Below are 24,420 nucleotides of genomic sequence, written 5' to 3'. Positions count from 1 at the left end.
TTTGAAACGACAATACAACAATAATATTAGACGGTGTCGATGCGAACGGAGCGAGATGAGTGTTCAACACCCTATTGCTGATATAATCTGCAGCAGCCTTTACTCTTTCAAGTGTGTCATAATTGGAGAAAAAAAAATATGACAATATACAATAATATATTAATTTTGAACCGTAATAACTGCGTCACAACTGCACAATGCGGCTCAGGTTATTTGATTTAATTCGCGCGTTCGGCCGTGACGCAATTTTTACCACGTTTCAATTAAAAAACAAATACTCGTGTTATGTTCTCGATCGAGAGTTATTTTATTTCACGAACGATTTCTTTTATGCCCCACGGGGGTTAACGCATCCGCCTCGCCCCCGGTATACACATTGCCGCAGCAGAGATCAATATCCAGCCAGATTACCATTACTTTCATACCACGGTGCCGGCGTTGACTTTTTATTTAATTATAAATTTTTTCGTCTACCCAACCGTGCGTTAATTTCATCTCGAGCGCCCAGTGGGTGCCTCGCAGCCTTGGGTGCGGGACGACGGGAGCGGTACAAATTGACGGGGAATTTTTCGTCCCAATAATTCGGTGGCGGGCGGGCGGGCAAAGCGAGCGGCGGTGTGGGTGGAAGGACGGCTTTTTAAAAACAGCCTTTAGAATGTCATAACGAAACGGCGTATAAATCAGCTGCAGACCCCTACAACAAGCCCACCCCGGCCCTGCAGCAGCCCGCGTATATATAATATTATATAGTGAGCGCTGCGCTGCTATTCTTCTGCGGCGGCGAGAGATCGAACCGGAACGCGCCAATCGTCGAGGTACGACAACGGTGACGGGGTAGCAGACGGAGCGAGTGAGAGAGAGAGAGAGAGAGAGAGAGAGAGAGAGAGAGAGAGATAGAGAGGGTGAGAGAGAATTCAAGTATATATATTCTGTGTGTGTATTTTAGCTGCAGTGGAAGAGACAAGAAGAGAAGCGGGGGAGGGCGACTGTTTAATTTCACGGTTCGACTGGCAAACTCTATGCTATTTACTATATATATGTATAAATATAATGTATACGAGTGTGCGTTTATGTGTGTGTGTATGGCTCGTTATTTAGTTCGCAAAACAAACATACGAGATGGCAATGATGAGCCGCGCAACTTGCAGCCCCCCCCCCCGCTAATATCGTGGTTACGGTCTGGTTTGTTTTTCCCCCCTCCGCGTTTGTTTGGTTTTTACCATGCAGTGGAACTCTCGTCGGCGTGGCGAGTGCGAGTGCGAAGAAGAGTCTATCGAAACTTAATATATAGATTCGCTCTAATTCTCATTAATTAACAATGACGAGGGTGACGACGACGTCGACAACAACGACATGGCGCGGTAGTCGTTCGTTCTTAATGATAGTTAATGCTCTCGGAAATACATCCGTTTATCTTGAAAACTCTTTTTAATGCATACCGGTTTAATGAAGTTTATAACACCCCGAAATCAAACTTCCATAATTTGTTATTGATTTCGTCATTCAATAAAAATATAATTCTCTAGTAAATACTGTTTGTAATTTTTTCCCTAAAATTAATTATGTAAATTGTGTGTAATAAAATGTTTGTAAAAAATAAAACAGCATATTTAAAATCAAATTTTGTGACATTTTAATAATTTTATTTACGTGTTAATGACATCCACACAAGTCAAAAGTTCTTTGAAAAATTAAATTTTTCATTTGTATTATTACGTATAACAAATTTAATAAATCGTTATATTAAAATACATATTACTAGGTAGTAAAATAATATTTGTTTACTAATATTAATATAATATTATCGAAGCTAATAATAATGTTTGTAAATCGAACAGTAAATACTAAATAGAGATAGTTTTTATAAATCATAAATCCATAACCATATAATAATAACAATACAATATTATGTATCAATGCTAGTCGATAGATAAATGCATTTTTATCTTATACCAGGTATGCATGCTTATATTTTAATATTAATTTCAATGATATTTACACACGAGTTGTATAATAGTTCATAAACTTCGGTATTTTTTGCTAACCTTTAAATGGATGGTTTGTTTTGCACAAACAATTAAAAAATTATTTGTGTACGGCATGATATTTTAATATGATTCTAAGGAAATAAAAAAAAATACTATTTTTGCTTTTAATCGGTTCATATTATACAAAAACCTAATTTTAGATAGTATATTCAGTGTACTTCGATCGGAAATGTTGAAAAGAAAAAAATATGTATGTAAATATTAAATATAATATAATATTTAATATTAACAATATAAACAAAAATTCAATATATTGCACGTGTATTGTTTTTACGAAGCCAAAGTGCGCAGTTTTTAAGTTTTAATGTTTTATTTTTTCATTTGCCTTAAACGTGTTGTGAGCGTATTAGGCAATGTGTTCCGAACATGCAAAATTATCTCATTTAAACTCCAAAAACTGGGTTATTACAGTATAAACTTTTATAGTGGTCGGTCGAGAGGAGGTTAAAAAAATATCATCGAACGTTTTCACGGTATAGTATCAAAAGAAAGCTTACGAAACAAAAATACCTTGTACACTGTCAATTTGTCATTTTTTTAAATTGTTTTATTGATTCAAAATCAATAGGAGACCGTCAGTTAGTATTCGTCAGCCCGCATTATCGTGCACACATATTTTATTGAAATAGAGTACCTATAGGTACTATATGTACTATATTATATAGGTATATATCTGTTTTAATGCGCGCGACATTAAACGGACTTTTGTAAATTATTATATTATTACAATGGACTTTATAATCCGTTAAAGAGTGCCGAATAATAATATAGGTTTAATAAAAAAGATAGCTTAATTAATGAGAGCTATTCAAAACAGTTAGGTAATCAGACTCTCGGGGACGGAGATAGGGATCAATCTGCGAGCTGTACAATAACGCCGCGATGAAATCAAACAATTCGGTAACCTGCAACCTGCGGGGCGACGGAAAATAAAAAATTATGGCGATTGAAAAAACGAGAAAACAGTACAATATTGGCGCACATAGACGCGTAAAATACGATAAGCTGCGTACATTTTCAGAAGTTTTTCGCGTACTATAGATTTTATGTAAAATAGGTTTAGGGTGGAACACACTCGCGGTGAACGTATATTATTTTGATTGCGGAGTGAGAGTAATAATTACATCAGCGCCGCCAAAAATGCGTACCTAACCGTCAAACATTCATTTTTCGCATACGCATACGTATAGTAAGTAAATTTAATTTACATCGCGGGCGTGCGATATTTTTGCGGAGCGAAACGAGTAGTTCTCTCCCTCTCCGATACCCACTCGTGAATTATGACTTGATTTATTTTTCATATTTTCGGAACGTCGAACACCTAACTACCTACGGTGTAAAACATTATATTGTATTATAACGGAGTACAGACGTAATTTGTTTCACCGACTGACAACACGTGAGACTACATTATTATTATATTATACGCGTCGTGTACAACGCGACGAAAAAAAAACTTAACGAAACCATTTTCGACAGTGTTATACAGCACCTCCGCATCGTTAACATATTATTATCGTTTTTCAATTCAATATCCGGTTTTTAAATGTAAATGTGCTATACATTATATTATTATTATTATTATTATTGTATAAACATACAAAAATGCGAAAAGGCCCGTAAGCCGTTAGCGATATTATTGTGTTCTGTACAGCGTTTCCGGTAGATTTTAATTTATCTTTTGCAGGCGTGCGCAGAAGTCGTGGCTGTTCTACAATGGTTTCGATATAATATTATGGAATGTAAAATAATAAAATACCGATTCGTTTCTCTCGACGCGATTACTTTTAAACATAATTTTTGCTATTGTCGCCGTGTATACCATACTCGGAGTCATAATAATTTATGAGTCACTATTTAGTGTCACTGTACTATCGTTATTTATGATATAAGCCTACATGGATAAAAATGTTTACATACTTATTTTTAATGTGTTTTTCTAAAGCTCCCAAATTTTATTATACCATTTTTCACACAATAATAATAATAATAATAATAATAATATACAGGGTGATTGTTTCAACTGTAAACAGTCTTTGTCTCGAAGAGTAATAACATAGTAACATGCTTATAAATACTTTTTTTTTACATAGTTTAAGGTCACTATTACGTACAACATTTTTGAAAAAGAATCACATTATATTTTTTACTATTTTTTATCATTATTATTTTTAAAGTTTATTACTTTTTTGGGTAGCAACATTTTAATTTCATATTTCTGAGCAAAATATATTACAGAGAAGTATAGTAAGTACTTAAATACAAATTAAATTTCGAACGAGTAGCTGTTTAACTATGAATACTTAAATTTTTGAAATTTAAAGAAGTACTACTACTACCTAGCACTACTCTGATATAATTCAAAACTAAATTCTAATTTTTTATTTAAAATAATCAAAAAAATATTCTGATTAGGAATATCACATTTAAAATGTATGTTGTTATTAAAAAAGAAATCAATTTAAAATAAGATTATCACAATATAAAAAACAGTAAAATATATAATATTTTTTTTTAATTTGAAAATGCTTTTATGTAAAATGCCCAGTAATATATTATATATAATAATTACAATATAATAAATAAATTAAAATCCTAATATATAGATAAAATAACAGTTTAAATTAATATACACATAGACTTGAGAAATGGTTAATCGTTAAGTCAAAGGAATTGAATCGCGAAAACTAGCCAGTTTCTTTAGAAGCTAAAAATCTTTATTGGACCTTTCCACTATTCATCAAAACATTCAAAGCTCATTTGAAAGCGTAAATATAACATTTTAGTCACTCCGAAATTGAAGGAATGACGTTGTAGACTGCTCACGTTTATCAATCGTTTGTAGGTTTAAACCAAAAGTTGTACATTCTATTTATAAAAATAATTTAAAACAACGAATAATATGATACATATAATATAATAATATAATAATATAACTGTTATTTTTTTATACGTACGTCATTAAAGTTATAAACAATATTATTTTTGAGGATTATTAACAGTTCAGCAAACATTAAATAATAAATATATTGATATAATTTAATATAATATAATTTTACGTTTGCGAATGCATGTATTTATTAAACATTGATAACTTTATTATAAAAATAAACTTAAATATATAGTTGTAATTAAAACCAGGTCAAGACTTTACACCCTTACTATTTTATAATATTAAAATGAAAATAACATTTTGTACGATGAAAATTAATTTTAAATTTAATCAAAAAAAGTTAGGATTAAAATTATGTCAAATTAAATTTTTGTATAACAAATATATAATATATCTACTGAAAACGCACAGGAAATGTCATGAAAACATTTAATTTCTAATTGAATTATGTGATTTTAACGAAAAAACATTCGTGCCAGGGTACAAGTCTGGTTAATAAGTCTAACGAAGATACACTTTATAATTTAATTTGAACTTTTGAAATTTCTAAGGACCGAACGTGTTTTCTCCCCCTTCTTTCGTTGCAAGTTTATCTCTCGACATACATTAGTTGGTACTAGCGAGAGGGACGTTTTGTTTATGAATACGAGCGCAGATAAATTTCATTTGCGACACATTCAATTTGGTGTAGACAATAAACGAAGGCGAAGAAGACGGCGTTTGTAAAGGTCCGTGGAGACGGAAGCAATAATGAATGTTCGGACACGTAATTTTGAGAGTTTTCCCGAGAATGAAAAAGGTAGTTTACACCGGGGTTTAAAAGATTAATTAAAATTAAAATAATCGTGAACACCGGACAAATGTATTCAAGTTATCATAGTGCTATGAACTGTAACTGCAACCACATTAAATAGGTAACAATTCAACCTGTACCTAAATTTAATAAACATAAATATTAGAATAATCAGTTGAATAAAATATTTCAGAAAAAAATGTATCGAATTGCATCATATGTTTCATTAAAATGCACTAATATTTAATTGCGAAAAGTATGGACTCGATTAGAGGTGAGATAGATGATATACGTGTGGCAATGAATAGGTAACCATTGGAAATACGTTAGACAACATACGGTAGATATACACAATAGCATGCAGATGTTTAGAAATTATTTTCAAATGTCTATATACACTATAATATGAGGACATAATATTATTGTTGGAAGTTGAGTAATGAGTACCTAATGGAGAGTATTCAAAATATTGATCAGCAAAAAATAAAGAGTGTACTTATAGGTACTGACGAGTATTTCACTATTGATTATATGATTGAGAACGACGACGCTGACGTTAAAACGCACTGAAATCCTCCGAGTGCCAGCATATACCTAAGTCGAAGAACGCACAGTTTATCGAGCCACATCCGCCCGCGAACGATCAACCGTCAATCGAAAAATACCCATCAGTCACCAATGATGAGGTGCCAGGACGCGTTAATATCTATCTTTCTACCAGACTGCACGTGAACGCATTACCTGTACACTGTCTGTACATATATATAAATTTATATATTTATAGAGAGAGAGACGATATACGTGCGTATGTATAGAGTTATATTGAATTAGCACCTAGGCAGCCGCTGCCACGCCGCCATAATTCCATTGTCGGCGGGTAATGGCAGAATCACTTTTGGCTTCCCCGTCACCGCCGCAATATTATTTTCAAGTAATACCTGCAGCGAGTTTTCGGCAAAAAGCTATATAATGAGATTTGTCTCGGTCCTAAGCCGTCACACGCGGGGGAGTAGAGTTCGCCCCCCCTCATCCCCACCAGGACGCCTCTACCATTCTGGAGATCCAAGAACGATGATGCACGGGCTAAGCGCATTGCCGAGCCGTGCACAGACGAGGGGTCCTAATGCTCTGGGGAACTGAAAATCCCTCTTTTCGCATCGAATCCGATACGGAAATGTTGCGATTAAATTAAAAACACTAGAAATATGTTTTGTGAATTATTCAAAGCAATATAATGTACGCGGTTGGCAGTGGCTCGATGCGGATCATGCATGTATATATTAGGTAAACGTTAATCCGGATCGTATAGTGTTGTCGTCGTGTGCGATGTATTTCTAGGCCAAGTGCCTATGACTTTCCGTCGAAACGTCAAACGGGGAAAACATAATGGTCTAACTTTTGCGTACATCGCTTTTAAATAATAAATAAACGCGATAACAGGGTGATTTTATTTTTAATATAGTAGTAGTAGTAGTATGAAAAACCACTATGGTTTTCAGTTTTTTTGGATGATTGCGTTGGTTTTGAAATGCATAAAGGGAAGAAGCTGCATTCGAGTGAAAACGGTATTAATATTTAACGGGTTTCACGACGGTGCAAGCATAAGACAAAACAAAAAAAATGTACAACATCCCTCGGGGGCTTACGGCGAGATGCCAAAAACGTATTTTTACTATTTCTGAATGCGATCTTTCAACTAGTACTGAACACGTTATGTCAGGTTTTAGACAGGACCTATTATTAGGGATATGAATAAGACATAGCGCAGAAACCACCACCGCCGCCGCAATGATAAATTATTCAATTTGTGTCATTATTAATACGTGTAGGTGTGTATTATATTAATATAATACAGTAATATTATAACAGCGGCTCTGAGCACGAAACGTTTGTCTAATTCTTCGAGACCGCACGCGTGGTCGACGTATATTATAGAGAAATAAACAAACACTATATTATATGTTTAAACGATTTGCGTATCGTAAATCAGATACTTTAGGTACCGAATAAACTTCGAAACGAACGTTTTATGACTAATATATAATAAAGTTGGAACATTAGTCGAAATTTTCGTGCAGAACGGTACGTAGGTAATAGGTAATTAGTTGTTTCGGGAAACTTTAAGTCACACACGTTTATATACCTGCGACCTACGACGCGGGGAAAAGTGTGAGCGAGATAGATATACATACTATATAATAGTGCGTGAGTGTGCGAAGTGGTGAAGGGGGGGGGGGGGTGAAAGAGAAAGAGAAATAGAGAGTGTGAGAGAGAGAGAGATTCTATAGTTAATACCGTCCGAATTTATGATATACACGGCGTGAACCGACCGTTATTTCAGATTTTCGGGAATTTGAATTATTCTACTGGAAATATTATTATATACTTACACGGCGGAGCTCTTGTAGTGGAAGTTACACAACCCCGGCGGCGTGCTTACAAGTACTCGATGCCGTCGAGGGGAGGGGTGGTCGGGGGAGGGGTTGGGTCGTGTATATCCGGTTCGGACGAGGTATATAATATATATGGCGTACAGCTCTAGTCTTGCGTCCGACACCTATATATATATTATAATACCTATATAATATAGAAGTGTATATATATATATATATATGTATATTTTACACCGCGACCGATTAAACGCAATCAGGTTAAAAGGCAAGCGCGGCGGTTAATTTGCGGCTGCCGGACGGGCGGGATGGGTGACCGCCTTGCTCGTGTTCTCCGGCGACCACGCCTTGTTCCGTACCGATATAATAATAATAATAATATAAACTACATCAAACCGAATAAAGGACATAAATCTGACGGTGGATCGCGGTGATTTACGCGGTAACGCCTTTTGCGAGTACGCCGCGCCTGTCCCGAGCTCGACGACAAAATCGACAGCCACGCGTCTCTATACCGATGACGAACGACCACTGACCGATGACTACGACGACGATGACTCTCACGACCGATTCCGCCGACGAAGTGCGAGTCTCAACTTGCGGCTGCTGTAATTTCATGTCAATTTAGAAAATAATACACGGCCGAGCGGGACCGCCACCACCACACGTATTAACGGTTGGTCTCTATCCGTTCGTCGGTACCTATAATGCGGAAAAATCCTCAGAGAATCGGAAACCTGCAACGGCCAATATTATAGCTGGTAACATTAGTTTTAGTCGAGATGGCCCATTATAATTGTTTTACCTTGCGTAAGCACGCGAACTACAATGGCTGCACAGTATATAGAATATTAATAAAACCGGCGAACACCGCAATATTAGGTATATACATCGTTCAAAAGGATGAAAAGCACTTTGTGGGACCCGACAAATTTACGGTTTTACACATAATACGCTGACCACTGTTGTATTGAAACAAGGCGAAAACTCATCCTATGAAAATTTAATCGCTATCGTTTACATGTTTCACATTAATTCCAGTTTCCACCAATGCCCTGGTGTGTGTACGCAAATACATTAAAATTAAAATGATTACGAAGACGTTAAATCTATCAGTTGCTTTCCAATATACCCTCGTCATTACTTCGTTGTTCAGAAAAAGCAAATATTTACATCGAACGGTAAATTTAATTATTTGAAATGCACACGTCACAGTCAGACGTACCTATATGAGAACGTTTTTTGTTCGTATTATAGCCGTTAAGGGTACGCTGTGATATAGGAAAAATAGGTCAGACTCTCCACATGTAATGCATGATCCCCCCTAATTTTCCTTTACTAATGAATTCATTCAAATTCTGATTTTTAGAAATTTCAAATATTCTCAAAGATAATTTTTCAAATTCTTGAATTTTTTTGTATTATTTAAGGTTAATGTGTAGTGTCCTGTGGTGATACAAGGATGTGTTTTTCAAATGAGAACCCCTTCCTTTTTTACTGTAAATTATTTAGTGGATGATTTTTTTGAAAATGTTGATATACCTAATTTGTAATGCCTTAATAATTATAATAAATTAAAAATAGCACTAAGAATCTCTTATAAATTTTCAGTATAAAACAAGTGAACCAATAGAGTATTATTTCAAATACATCTACCTATAAATTTAAATGGTTATAGAGAGGTAATAAAATAAGGCAATACTTCACAAGATGACGTCTTATTATTATATATTTATATGATATCCGTTTAAAGTTATTTCGTAATAATTAGGTAATAAATAAATAAAATCTGTCTATACAAATGATACTCTGCGATTTTTATTTATGTTCTATAATTAAAAGAAATTTGTGCTTGCATTCCTTTGAAGGATTAATTCTTGTAAATAATTTATTTTTGAGTTTCACTGACTTGAATCACTCGTAAAATCAACGGCGTATTAAGTAAATTATACATAAATTCGAGGAGTAAGAAATGTTTTCTCATTAACACTGGGATATCAGTTTCTGAAGAACATCAGTGTATAGAATCAAACGGAATTTACATTAAACACGACATTTCCAATTAAAACCTTCGGACGACCAAAACATCTGGCCAACTTTCTAATTAACAGGACCTTTATTTTTCTCTGCAAAACATGTTACGAACGTTAACTTCAGTAATTTATCGTTTTGCTTTTACTCAATTAAAAAAAAAAAACCAACTTCTAAAACGACAAAAGGAAAAATCTATTGAATGTGAAAAACACAACACCTACTGCCTCATGGTGACCTTTATTCTTTTTATTATTAAAAAACTTTACTCAGTCAAAAACAAACTTTTATATTTAAATAAGTTTTTTTTAATTATCGGATTTTCTTTCACATTTCACCCGCTCTATTCCTTTACTTTTAATTTAATGTCCTTAAAACGTATATATTGTTACAATTGTGTAATGTAGGGATGATTTACCGTCTTGTTCGATAACATCTAAGCATTAAATGTTTGTGAGTTTTTTCAATTAAAATATTTTTGGTACATGAGTTAGAAAAATTGAACACGGATCATGTTTTCATAAAAATAAAACGTATATCAAGTATGCCGTGTTGTTCAGTATTTAGTTTCATAATATTTTCGTGTCAGTCGATATAGTTTTGAAGTGTGTACAAATTATATGTACCAACATAATATTTCTGCGTAAATATAGAAAGATTTATAAAACAATCGTTATTTTATCATTTTTTTTTTTTAATGAGGTTAAATTCTACGATATATAAATATCATTCTGTATATATGTGATCAATTAAAATAATGTGAAAATATCGTTTTTTAAAAGAGTAAAACGTATTAAAGAATGAAAAGTTTTACCAAATCGTTGGTAATTCGTTGTTTAGCCATTGGCAGTCACGAGTTCCACTACATTTACCAGCTAGGATTTTCAGTCCCCCTCTAGTCAAATTTTTATGCGTAAAAATGGTAACCAGAAGTCGGGTGTTTTGAATAAAGTAAAAAAAAAAAGCGGAAGAACAGCAAACGAGATCGTCGGCAGTATCTTTTTGAATAATGTTGTCCATACCATCTGCTGAATGTTAAACAGCCGTCATCACATGAAATACAACGTTATTTGTATTTATATATTTCACTGTGAAAATTATTATTGTTTTTTGTTTTTTTTTTTTGTTTTTCACATTCCAGGGATAAAAAAGGAAAAGAGGAAATTAACTGTGCAGTTTTCGGTGGGGTGTATAATATTTTCCTCTTTATTCGTTTCGGGAAATTCAAAACTACAGTACCAAATTTTTCGCAACCGATATATTATTACGATCCGGGGTTAAAAGCGCTGCGTTCCAAATTTGAATATACGCGCCCCCTACCCCCCTCCTTGTTCGCCGTAATTGCGTGACTACCGCCGCCGCCGCTATCGTCCACGAATATAAAATATACAATATATAATGATAATTATTATTATTATGCCCGGGTTTTCGGTATCATTTCGGCCCTGTTCCACCACCACCCCCCTCCCATCGTGTACGAGAACCCCCCGAAAAACGTTGCGAAACAAATAGGTAGCAGTAATAATTATGCGAGCCAAATCTACGGGCCGCACGAAGGTATCATTCGTGCGCACATACACCCTCCGGCCGCCGCAAGGGTCGCGCGTGTTTTGCCGACACGGATGTACCCGTTTTGCCTGATCAACACGCCTAATACGACAGGTTATTACCATAATAATATTATATTATGTACCCTGCTCTGCGGACGGCAGCGGTAAAGTTCCACCTGTATTATATTTTGATTTCGTTAATGGTATCGTCTTAACTATCGCGGCGCTGTCCCGCAAAAAGCATTTCGTGATTTCTCGACAAAAATATGTATCAGGCGCATTATACGACTACCTAGTGCATATACCTAGCCCATGATATTTTATGTATATTGCGTCGTGCTAATATTGTTAAATACATGTTATTATGTATAATTTACCCGAAATTAAAATCTAAAATATGTAAATGACATCACGAAACGCGCATTCGATGTGAAAGTATTCCGTTGACCGGCGTATTACAGTGATATTATATATTATAGTCTAATGATATAGAAATAAACTGTTTGTTTTTACGTAAAAATAATATGTCCTTGAAAACCAATAGCCGCGAATCGCGATCAAACCACGCGAGTGGAAAACCGGTGAAGATGGCGGCGGCGGGGAGAATAAAATATAATATCACTTTTTGAACTGTTATGGATAACAAGTTTAAAATACTTAAAGTAAACATCAAACGGTGTATTCAATTGGTAGGTACACTATTTTTTTTATTTTTATTTTTTTTACCAAAAACCATTGCAACGTGGAGAAACGTTGAATTCAAATTTGCATTAGGTTATAGTTGATCAAACGGCGCGGAAACTGTTGTTGAGCAAATTCAATTTTCCTTCATTCGTTTAAAAAGTAAATGAAAAGACTTTAAATGTATATGCATATTCGAATACGAACAGTTTTTTTTTTATTATTGGTATTGAAGATGGTATTATACTTTAAAAGTCCAAATTAAGATGGTCCCCGTCGTAGCTTTCAATTACACTTTATATATACATGGCAAAGTTTGGGTTAAATTTGTTGGAAATTCACTTTTTATACCACGTTAACCGCATTTAACGGTAACCCAAAGCTACTTTTCAATGATACACATTCTTGACAGATTTTGAATGGCTGATTTAGGAAAATCATAAGATCCGCAACCTGAAGTGAATCATAAAAATTACGTGAATCCAAAACTTGGAGTCCCTGGCAGGTGTCGGACAAAAAGTCTACATAGTTTCTCAAGTATTTATAATAATAGGTCAGGTTGCCGAACTATCAACGACACGCATACCATGGCTGATTAATAGTTCAGCGAAGGACTTACATAAGAACTATACCGAAAGTGGCAGAGGGACGGTGTTGTAAATTATCTGAAACGTTTTTGCCGAAACAAAAGTTTACCGTTGTTACCAGTGGAATAAACTCGTCAAAACTTTCATATAACGATCGCCATATTTTTCTTAAAAAAATAAATAAATAAATGCTCAAACTTTTTCCGAGGGGTGAGATTTGAACCGGAAGGATGTTAATAAAGTGTTTTGATAATAATAATAGTAATAACAATAATAAAAAAAAATACACTTTGAATTAACAGCTAACACACAGACTCTTGTACGGGATATTAGCTGCATAGATATCTGTGCCAAATAAGTTTACGGTAAAGTGTTCGACATATCGTTTAGTAACGCCCTAACAAATTAAATTAAGACTGCACTCGGTTTTGGAAAATACGAAAAAGCCTAACTTCGCAAAATTGTGTATCACTAACATTTAAAGTTTGAACTGTTATGTACATGAAAACGTAATGTATATTCTTGAAAGAAACGTTTATTTTGGTATAGCACGGCAGGTGAGTGAGTGTATAGGTATTTGCATATTTTATATAATTTAGGCCTAACAATTTAAACTTTACAAAAAAAAAATCTTAAGAGTGGGTGAAAGTGTATTAACGGATGACAAAAGCTCAAAAGTCGCAATACTAATGAAATACAAATGTTTTATATTAAGTGTCAAAAGTTTTGGGCTGAAAAATTCCTAAGTACTATTAGACCTAAACTTTGTTCAATATAATACTAGCAAACCCTTTCACATAGGTAGAAATGTTTATTGAAGTTTCAACACTATAAGTTCAGATCCAAAAAAAATATTTATTTATACAACACCTGCATGTAAGCCGGACCAACTAATTGTATTGGCTATTCGATTTTGTAGTTTTTTATTTTAATTTACAATTGTGAATGTTATACGATTAAAAATTTTCATAAGTATTGCGCAGTATTGTATGACACTTTAAAAGTTTAAATATGGGCTAAAAATATATAATAAAAATGACAAAAATGACAAAAATGACAAAAAATGAGAGAAAAAACAGGAAACAAACTTTGACACTGTTGTGGTTAACTAAAAATAAAGCAAATAGATAATACCATGAATTATCATATCTAAGTATTTTAAAATATTTTATGACTAGAAGATAATAATATATCGAATGAATAATCCAATATGGGTTTCATTTAAACATATATTAACTGAAATTGAAATGAATATGAATAATAGTTGACTAATATTAAAATAAAACAATCTATTTTACACCTACGTTATAGAAAAAATAATGAAATACGTAAATAATTCTCACATTGATAAAAAATGATTAATATTGATATAAAAATAAAATGTAAATAATAAATATGTCAAAAAAACAAAATATAACAAAGATTTAAGATATACAAAATCATTACTTCGTATAACTAAGCAAACATTTACCTTATTTTTCTATATTTCTTGGTATTTTATGATAATATGCAAATTATATTGAACCTGTTTCATGACCGTTGAATTGTTCGATTTGATTTAGATTCAGATTATTTTAAATAGGTTCGGTAATACTATTATAATAGGTACGTATAACCTACATACATCGGAATAATGAGAACATGTTGTCAATGATATTAAATGACACGTTTGAGCAAATAAATAATAGTCTGTGTAAATATTATAAACAACATATTCACGAGCGTATAAATATCGATTTCAATATTATTATCATAATATCGTTGGGGCATATAATAATATATATAGGTGGGTAGGTATAATATTATATGATGGACACTCACATGCTTTTTCAAGACAAATTAATAGATATTCGAAAGATATAAATTAGTTAACTTAAAATGTCCACCACATTATTAGAAAGAATTAAAAAAAAAATTTTTATGAAATATAATATAATAAAATATTATAACAAAACAAAAAAGTTGTTAAAAAATATTTGCTTTTAAAAAGTTTAGGTGAAGTTTCAAATCCCATGTGTACTCTGAGGGTAAATTTGACATCAATAATGGACGTCACAATGAATAAAAAAAAAAAAAACTTCCCCACATTTATTCCTCGTCAATTACAGTACGCTTTTTTTTCGCGTGTGTGCTTTTGACGCTAGATACACACTAGTTTGCCACACGGAAACCGTTTTCCGGACGTGAATCGACTGTGAATTCCTATATATATATAAAATATACACGTATAATATAAAAATCTATTCTGCGATCCGGTCACGAACGTTAAAAATTATCGTACAAGGTGTATGTGGGTGTCAAAAATGTACCGGGCCTAAGGGGGGTTCGTGTGTTGTTTTTTTTCGTTTTTGACCAACACGGAAACTTCCAAAAATGAGTCCGGACGCGTGTTTTGAACGAAAACTTCATATCCAGTTAGGTGCGCTATATAAGTAGAAAGTGAGGGGTCGTCAACGTCAGTCGGCAAAGTCGGCGTTTATGAACCAAGAACGAAAAAACGGACTCGATTACCTGAACCTTTTTTTTACGTTTCGTGTCTCGCGTGATTGTCTTTGTGTGGATATTATGTAAGTACTATAGCTGATTCGTTGGTAGGTATTGAATTTTAGAAAAAGATAATAATATTTACAGTCAATTAAAATAAATAATCGTAATCCTCTGTAAGCCTTGGTCGACAACGTCTTGTATTAGATATACAATTTTGAAGCGCACGATAACATTTTTGAGAAGTCGTCAAGCCCAAGCCAAATCTCAAAGATTACAGAGAAAAATTAGAATTTATTTGGTTGTTTATAATTCATTATGATTTCTGTCGTTGCCATTAATTATAAAGTATTTGTAAGCATTTCGTTTTTCAAATACACAATAATATACATTTTATCATTCCGTTGTCGTCCAATTAGGTGAATTATACATATTTGCGATTTAGTAAGGAAAAACGTCTTCAAACTAAGTATTAAGTAAAGTTATTGTAATAATATAATTTATAATTTATGTGACGATACAATATTTAATTGTGTATAACAATGAGAAAAACTATAGAGTCAAACGTAAGCTGGTCGAATAGTTTCTTGAACAAGTTTATATAATGCAACCTTTCTTAAAGATTCTAGCCATAATTTGATAATTCTAGTCAGTGGATAACTGTTGAAAAATAACATTATATTATTATATTATATCCACCGCTGGATACACCAATGAGAAAGTTCTGATATACCGTATTCTACTTTGTGTACTTGCGTGTTCCGTTTATGCGCAACATTATAAGCGGCATTTCTCATTTTAAAATAATATCTCTCTTAATGTTTTAATTTCATAACTTTTAAAGACAGTATTGCCATAAACATTACAAAACAATTAATTACGCATAAAAACATAGTCATTTATGGAGTTTGATTCTGTTAAAAATAAATTACGAACAATATACTACGAATAAATATTAAAGCGCATTTCATGTACACAGCATCTGTTTGAATTACAGAACCGGAGTAGGAAATATCATTTCTGATGAAGTCAACTCGTAAAATTTAAATAGTAATTAATTTTTCGGTTGGCTTTATTTTATTTTATAATTGGTTTAATTATTTGAACCATTTTAAGGTCTGCATAATAAAAAGTGAATACAAATCTATATAATATAATATAATATTAATATGTATACCTATATAGTTATAACAAAACTGCTTTTTTTTATCTTGCTAGCCACTATTTTATCGTAAAACAATATATTTTATTTTATCCATAGTACTACCGTTCGCGTGGTCCGCAATTGATTTGTTCGCAAGTCGAGTTATTAATAATTTTTTTTTTTTTAAATTCGTTTTTCTCGGAGAGACGGCGAGACCAGGTCTCTGCAGGTTTGGATATACGAATGATGTTCATCATATACCGCCGACAATAATAAACGGTTTATTTCGACCAACTCCGGCAGAACGTTGGCCGTGATAAATTTGATCGGGTTCATGTCTCTGCAGCAGTTCGTTTGGCCGTTCAGGCGTATATAGATAAATAATAATCAAAATTATAAGAAAAAACATAAACGCGTCTGAGGCGGCACCCTAGGATCTCGGTCGGGTGACGACTATTATATAATAGGTTTTCGAGCCCGTCGGCAGCGTTTTTCAATCCCGCCGAAGAGACACGGTCGCACCGCGCGTGTAATATAATCGAATCAACCGAGTATTCTCTCGCAGCAGTCTCATATACGAGCGCTGGACGTGTGCCCGGAATCGTTAAGGCCTTAAAAATCTCTCACCTCCGCTGGCCACGTACCGGACGTTGCCACGTACGTTGCGGAAAATCTCCGCGCCGTGCCATTTTCCGCACCCCCCCCCCCACCATGACGCACACTACGCGCACATTGCACCCTGTCATCCACCCCGGGTCGCAGGCATCCGTGCTGTACCCTCCCGTTGTAGGTATAGGTCCCCGTTGTTCCCCGCGTTAATCAATCCGGTACGTGTATATTATATATAGGTATTTATTTTATATATAATATATATATACGGAATACTGCAGCAGCGCTTTTGTCTCAAACAACCCCCTCCTCGCCGCCTCCACATTATTATTATTGTACTACACGTCCACGTGTGTATTTGTCAATTTATCCTCCGCCGGAAAAGTACTGTAATATTATTATTATTATTATTATATCGTCCCCATTCGGATGATTACAAATAATAATATTGATGTCTACAATAATGATGAGAAGTACGTGTATAAAATAATATGATAATAAGTCGCAGCAGTTATTATTATAATAATAATAATAATAATATGATAACGCGTTTGAATCTAATACATTTTCCGAATCGACGTAAAAACCTGACAGGTGGACTGAGAACTCGAGACCGAGTAGTTCTTGAACTACTTACCCTTTTGTACGTCGTATATATATATGTATATTTATATAAACTCGGTATATTATATTATGTGCGGAGTATAGGGCGCTGGGGGGAGCGTTTTAATGTACACGGGAAATGTTGAGTTGGTAATTTTCTAAGTATATTAATATATTATTTGAGGACCCCGCGGGAAAGGATTAGTCGGACTAATGGACTTTTTGGCCTGTACCCCGACACGGCGCAGTGCTATTATATAATATACGTACACAAAGGCGCGGAGAAATAATGGTCAACACTAATATTGTAATGCTAATGAAATACTGTAGTAATGACCAGCCGTAAGTCGCCCGAAACACATCAACGAAACGGTTTTAAAACGAAAAAAAAAATATATATACTATACAGAACCTAACGCGTATATTATATCGGTATCTCATCGCCGACGGAAGTTTTAGGTAAATGAATCCTACGGCCATTACGCTGTAATTAAAGTTCACTTCAAGTCAGGTTGATAAATTGACGATCCATGATCTAACGCGTGGGTACAATAACCATTGTAAACCGAACTTATCCGACAGGCTCGTAAAATGTGTTGGGCATGAGAAGCCGCACGTCATTATGCGGTCGACACGGTTTTGACAGTGACACGCTGAAATATGCATCAGATTATTACACCGAAATAATGTCACCTATATATTATACGAAACCTATGCAATGTCTCATAGTTGATAATAATTTGCTTTAAATTTAATTAAACCTTTAAAAGTTGCATAAATGCTATGTATTTCAAACAAACAATGAATATAGTTTTTGGTAATCCTATTTCGTGACACGATATCGCGTTAAAACTTTTGCACCCGATAAGTCGCTAGGGCGAGGTACTTAAGGTTTTATTTATAATAAATCGATGAGTAAAATTTAACAGACTTTAATAGAAGAAAAAAATTAGCCAATTAATATAAAAGTGCAATACTAAACAATATACCATATTATAATCAATGATGAAGATTTCAAAAGTCAAGATATCAAGATTTTAGTATGAATTATATTATTATAAGTACTCCATCAAAAATTGGATAACATTCATTTTTCAACATTAAATTGCGGTTGATAACGATCATTGAATTATTCCAATTTATTAGTTATTAGATGTTTCACTACTATATTAACTATAGTAATTTATTACAATTCGTAGTATAATATATGAGAAAAAAAATCGTTTTTCATATTTTGTATTTAATACAGACATTTTAATCCAAACTTCAAACGTATAATTTATGCTCATTATTATAAAGCTGAACTTATAATTCCATTGATAATGTATTTTGATATTCTATGATTCATTTACAATTCGATTGTCTGGTGTACATAAAACATAAGTCTATAGTAGTATAGTAACATAATAAAATACTGTTAATAATTTACGGTGAACACCTAGGTCACGGCGTAACCACCCGCTGAGCGTAAAATAGACACTAATCTGTGCGTGTACACACGTCTGTTACAATATTAACTGTCTATTATATGTTTCTATTTGCCGACAAGTCTGTCAAGTACAAGAAAAAAACGTACAATCGTTAAGTGAACCTCCAAAGTTATAGTACAAAGTTATTTGGTACGTGATCAAACATCTGTCAGTCAATCATAAACAATAGTTGTAAAAGTAATTCAATAATTTTCCTTTAGCATATTATTATAGGTATGAGGTTGGTCTTACTAAGGTTAGATTTAATTAAATGTTTGTAATATAAATTATTTAAACAAAAAAAATCATGTTTATTTTATTTTGATTTAAATGTAAGTTAAATTGTGTTGATTGTTGTAAAAGATACCATTTTGACATAAACATAACATACCTAACACATTTTAGGGATAGACCTTTTGAAGTAATAACTTGGAGCCCATTAAATATTATTTAAGTTGAAAAAATAGAAGAGATAAACATTTAGTTTCTTTTACTTTATTTTTTGTTACGTCTCTCGATTAAACTTGGCGTTGTTTAAGTGAGACTTGGATATAGAACGCGAAAAAAAAACAAATATACCATTTTATATCCGAAACAATAGTGTTACACAAGAAAAAGTGGAAAAAAAACTTTTCTGGTTATCTCGTCGCCCCCCTCCTCAACAGGATGCGATGTGGCTTGCGCTCCCCATGCGCTGGTACACTGGCCCTGAAATTCAGATTGATCCAAAAAAGGGTCGACCGAGTGTGTTTCCGAAGAGTCAACTGTACATAAGAGCAAGGAGAATGTACAATCATAAATCTGTAGCGGTCAACGGGAACCGGACCTTCCGTTTCCGGTGTGACCGAAACTCGGGAAAGAGGACAAGGAGCCGAAAGTATTAAAAAAATGTATATATATATATAATAAAATAAAGTTTTTAACGCAAGAACTTTTATCGCAAATGGCGTTTATTTTACGACCCACAGACTTATCGTGCGCGTGAATAGGGAACCCAAACATCTATCGTTCCGTCCTTTTAAAGCGTTCTATGCCACAGGAAGTCCGGATTGACTGATTTTTGGCATTAAACCAAATGCTCGATGTGACTCATTCCTTCCATTTTTAATAAGTTCAGAAGAGATTTTATATTTTTTTTCGGTCATTTTTTCGTCGAAACCGTCGTTTATCAATATTAATAGGTGTACAAAATCTCTGTGGTCAAGTTTAATAATATTAATTTACCTTTATTACTACTATATTATTATTTTTATCATTCCCTACTCATATTTATGCATACTATTAAAGTTTGACGAATTTATATAATAATAATATATGTAGAATAGGTTTTAATTTTTTTTTCAATTTAATATCGCCGAATTAATTCCATTTCATAATAATAACATACAATATATTATATATTTATCTTTGAAATACACCTCGTTTACGGATTAAATATACCTAACGTAGTTAACCCGATCTTTCAGTATTTTACTGTTCACGAGATATTTAATATCCTAAGCTCCGAGAGAATATACTAACACTTTTAGCGCAAGCACCGAGTGCACGGGGCAGCGACCCGACCGTGTCTGTCAAAATCTGTCAGATCGTAATGTGCAGTTTCCCAGGCTAAGGGAACGGCCGGTTTATGCAATACTTTGTCAGGCTCGTGTATTATCTTAATCGCATGAAATTGAGCCAACTGGAATGAAACCCGGAGAGAAAACGGAGAAAATACCCCTTTTTTGAAACAGCGGTAAGGGGGTAAAACAAAGAACACAGTGGAAATAAACCAAGCTATAAAAACCTCGATGTGTTTACTTGAATGGCCGTTAATATTATCTCAAATGCCACTAAAATTCTCAAAGTCGTAACATTAAAAATAAGGACAACAAACAAATAACTATCTACTTTATGGTCCACATAAAAGAATAATAAGGTCCTAAATTCGTACAATTTTTCTAGCGATATTATATAATACGCGTCTTTATTGAGCATCATATGGTGCGCAAAAAATAAATAGAATCGATGGCATTACATTGATTATTACTGGACATTTTTACGCGGAGATTATTTTGACCTGTCGAATGTAATTTTTACCATGTCAACGATGCCCATAATATTAAGGTCTTATGATATATTTTACTATGGGAATTTAATTATTACTTATCTAATAACAATGCATAATCGTGTTTGTTATGGACTTTTAATTGGAAATTATTATTACACCACCGTAGAAAGCGAGCGAGCATTCATAAATTCAAGTGTCAATTAATGTTATGTAAACACCGTTTGCTTGTCATTTGGACAAAAACCAAGTCACGCGATCGCAAATTAGGCACAAATGTCGAGGAGGCTCGAGATCTAAACAGGCGAATGGGGGCAAAATATTGACTGCGGCTTGCTCGCACAGTATCACAGTCGCCGGAGAACCAAATAAAAACGATTGACTGATTCGCGTGTAAAAAATGAATATAATCCACAACGATAAAAAAATATATATTCAAGTCTGTGATTTGAACAACATTTATTAGCATGTATATATTATAATAGCAGTATTCTATATATTATTATGTATACAAACATTTCAAATTAAATTATGTAATATCTGATTTGTTGGTGCAGTGTTCTAGACGGCATGGCATTAATATCGAAGAAATCGTGTTCCGACCACATTATCGTAACGTTACGTTTCGCCCGACGTATACTCATTAAACTCTACGCACATATATATTAAGGGGTAAATGGGTAATTAATGAACGTTTGGCGATATTTTTACTACAATAAGGACTACATCCTCGTTTTAAATATTGCGTTATAATGAAATTTCTAACGGAGGCGGCAAGTATTTCGCCGGTAAATGGCCAAAAGATACAACATTAGTAATAGTACCTAATCATTCCACAACATTGTTCGAACCTTCCACATACTTTTATTTGGAGCACGGTATAATATTATATGAAAGAGTATTATTATTATTATTTTGTTATGGCGGGACGGTAAAAAAGAGGCGCGGAAAGTATATGTAAATTTTCTTGCACGGTAAATCGTTCGAATTGTTGGCATAAGTGATTTTTTTTCTTTTATATATTTTACCGAGGTTGACTCTTTTTTTATTTGATCACGAAGCGCTATATATAGGTGGTGTCACATATTATACATTTAGGGATGCCGACGTTATTATTATTATTATCATTTTTTTTTATGTACCTGCCTTACATAAAAACGGACTGTATACCGTGAAGGATAATGCGTATAGAAATATAATACACTACACGTCTACACATATTATATTACGTTATACACATGCGCCTCCGGTAGATTACCACCGCCGTCACCTTCACTAGTGCTGCTAATATATATACTACCTAATACTACTACTACTTATGCGTGTAACAGCGACTTATTTTATCGACATAAATAATTATTAAAAACGTTCTCTGCGTATAATATAATATGTACCTATATAATATACGAGCGCGGGCAGATCGATTTTCTTCGGTAATGAGATGCTTTGTAGGGGTTTTTCTTTATCGCGCCGCCGTATATACGGACAGACGGGGTGGCGCGGGTGCACCACGGTGAGCTGTCGTATACATTGTTAAAAATGCTAATGGCACATTTAGCCTTTGGCGACCTTTTCGTGTTGACATTTTTATTGCACGTCCGGGTTGTGCTTGGAAAAAAAAGAAAAAAACAAAACAAAAAAGAGGATTGGTGAGAGGTTAAAATATACGATAAACGGGTAAACGACAAACGTTTATTTCGCTTCTTCTCTTTCCGCGTCATCGCCGGTGACCGGTGCTCCGGATAAGAGGGGATTTTCAACGGTGGGCCTCCTCCCCGCAAAAAGGAAACGCGAAATTATTATCGAAACGGAAACTGCGTGGCGCGTGCTAGGAAACCAATGACCCTGAGGTATAATCCGGTGCGCACACGCTCACACACACGCACATATAATAATATATTATATAATATTATATATACGACGACAAACGGTGGAGGCGGTGGCGGGTAGTAAAGTCGTAACAGATGTCCTACTCCACCCCCCTTCTCCACCCCCTCGGTTCGCCACGCAGCCTCCACCACGACTGTACGACGTCGCGGCACACCGGGAATAATATTTCAGTTTCCTGCGGTAACGTCACGTATCGTTAAGCAAACGCGCGAGACTGCAGCGTTCGTATCCGTGCGATCCAATAGGGAATTCAGATTATTGAAATTTTCGCTTTGGACGAAATAAAAATGAAAGACAAGAGAACAAACACGAGCGCACGCATAAAATGGATTTTTCTGAAATTACGTTCAGCCGTTTTGGTGGGGATGTGGGGTTGGTGTGGGGCGGGGGATGGTCGGTGGCGGTGGTGAGGAAGAGCATCACATTCTCCGTGTATATATAATATTATAATATATTATAAACGATAATAATAATACTATTGTTATGATATGATATAGTTACGCTGATGACGTAGAAAACAGAAATCGTATAAGAAATATTGAACCCGACCTACACGAGCTATGTCGAATAATTGAATTATACGGCGACGACTTACGACAACCCGTATTGCATATTATTATATTATTCGCTGACGACGATAATCGTTCGACACGAAACGGATTTTAAAAACGTTCGTTAAACGGGTGTAATGAATTACTGCCATTATATTCATTCATGAATTATGTTCAAAAAATAGAAAAACGAAGGCGTAACTGCAATTAATCATATCGGCGATACGAAATGCATAGGTACACGTACTATTATTGTTAAACGCATATTATATTATTATTATTAATTTATTTAATTTTATGAGCTACGACGTGATATGTACATGACGTGCATCGCGCGAAAAAAATGACAAATAAATTAATAAATCAAACTGAATATTTTATTCATAGCGTGTAGTGCAATTTCCAAAGAAAATAAATGTTAAAAACGAGAATTAATGTGGTAACAAACAAAAAATGTATTTTATTCGATGGCAGAGCGCACGCATTTTTATTACATACGCCGACAACACTTTAGAGTAATATAAAATTATGTGCTAGGTGTATGTGTGACTTTTACTAATATTTAGGCAATATATAATAATATAACGTAGTAATTGTGTTTTTTTGACGCGGCCATAAAGCTTATAAATACAAACAGGAAACTCGACAAT

General features: G+C 34.0%; 1 protein-coding gene across 4 annotated transcripts in view; it reads right to left on the bottom strand.

Annotated features, from left to right (window-relative positions):
• The window catches only part of LOC132941481 (semaphorin-2A-like), a 383,061-nt gene that overhangs the window by 62,634 nt on the left and 296,007 nt on the right, over positions 1-24,420 (bottom strand). The window lies entirely within an intron of this gene.

The sequence above is a fragment of the Metopolophium dirhodum genome, chromosome 3, assembly GCF_019925205.1.
Source record: "Metopolophium dirhodum isolate CAU chromosome 3, ASM1992520v1, whole genome shotgun sequence".
Lineage (NCBI taxonomy): Eukaryota > Metazoa > Arthropoda > Insecta > Hemiptera > Aphididae > Metopolophium > Metopolophium dirhodum.
The sequence above is the reverse complement of the archived record's forward strand: the minus strand, read 5'-3'. Positions and strand labels throughout refer to the sequence as shown.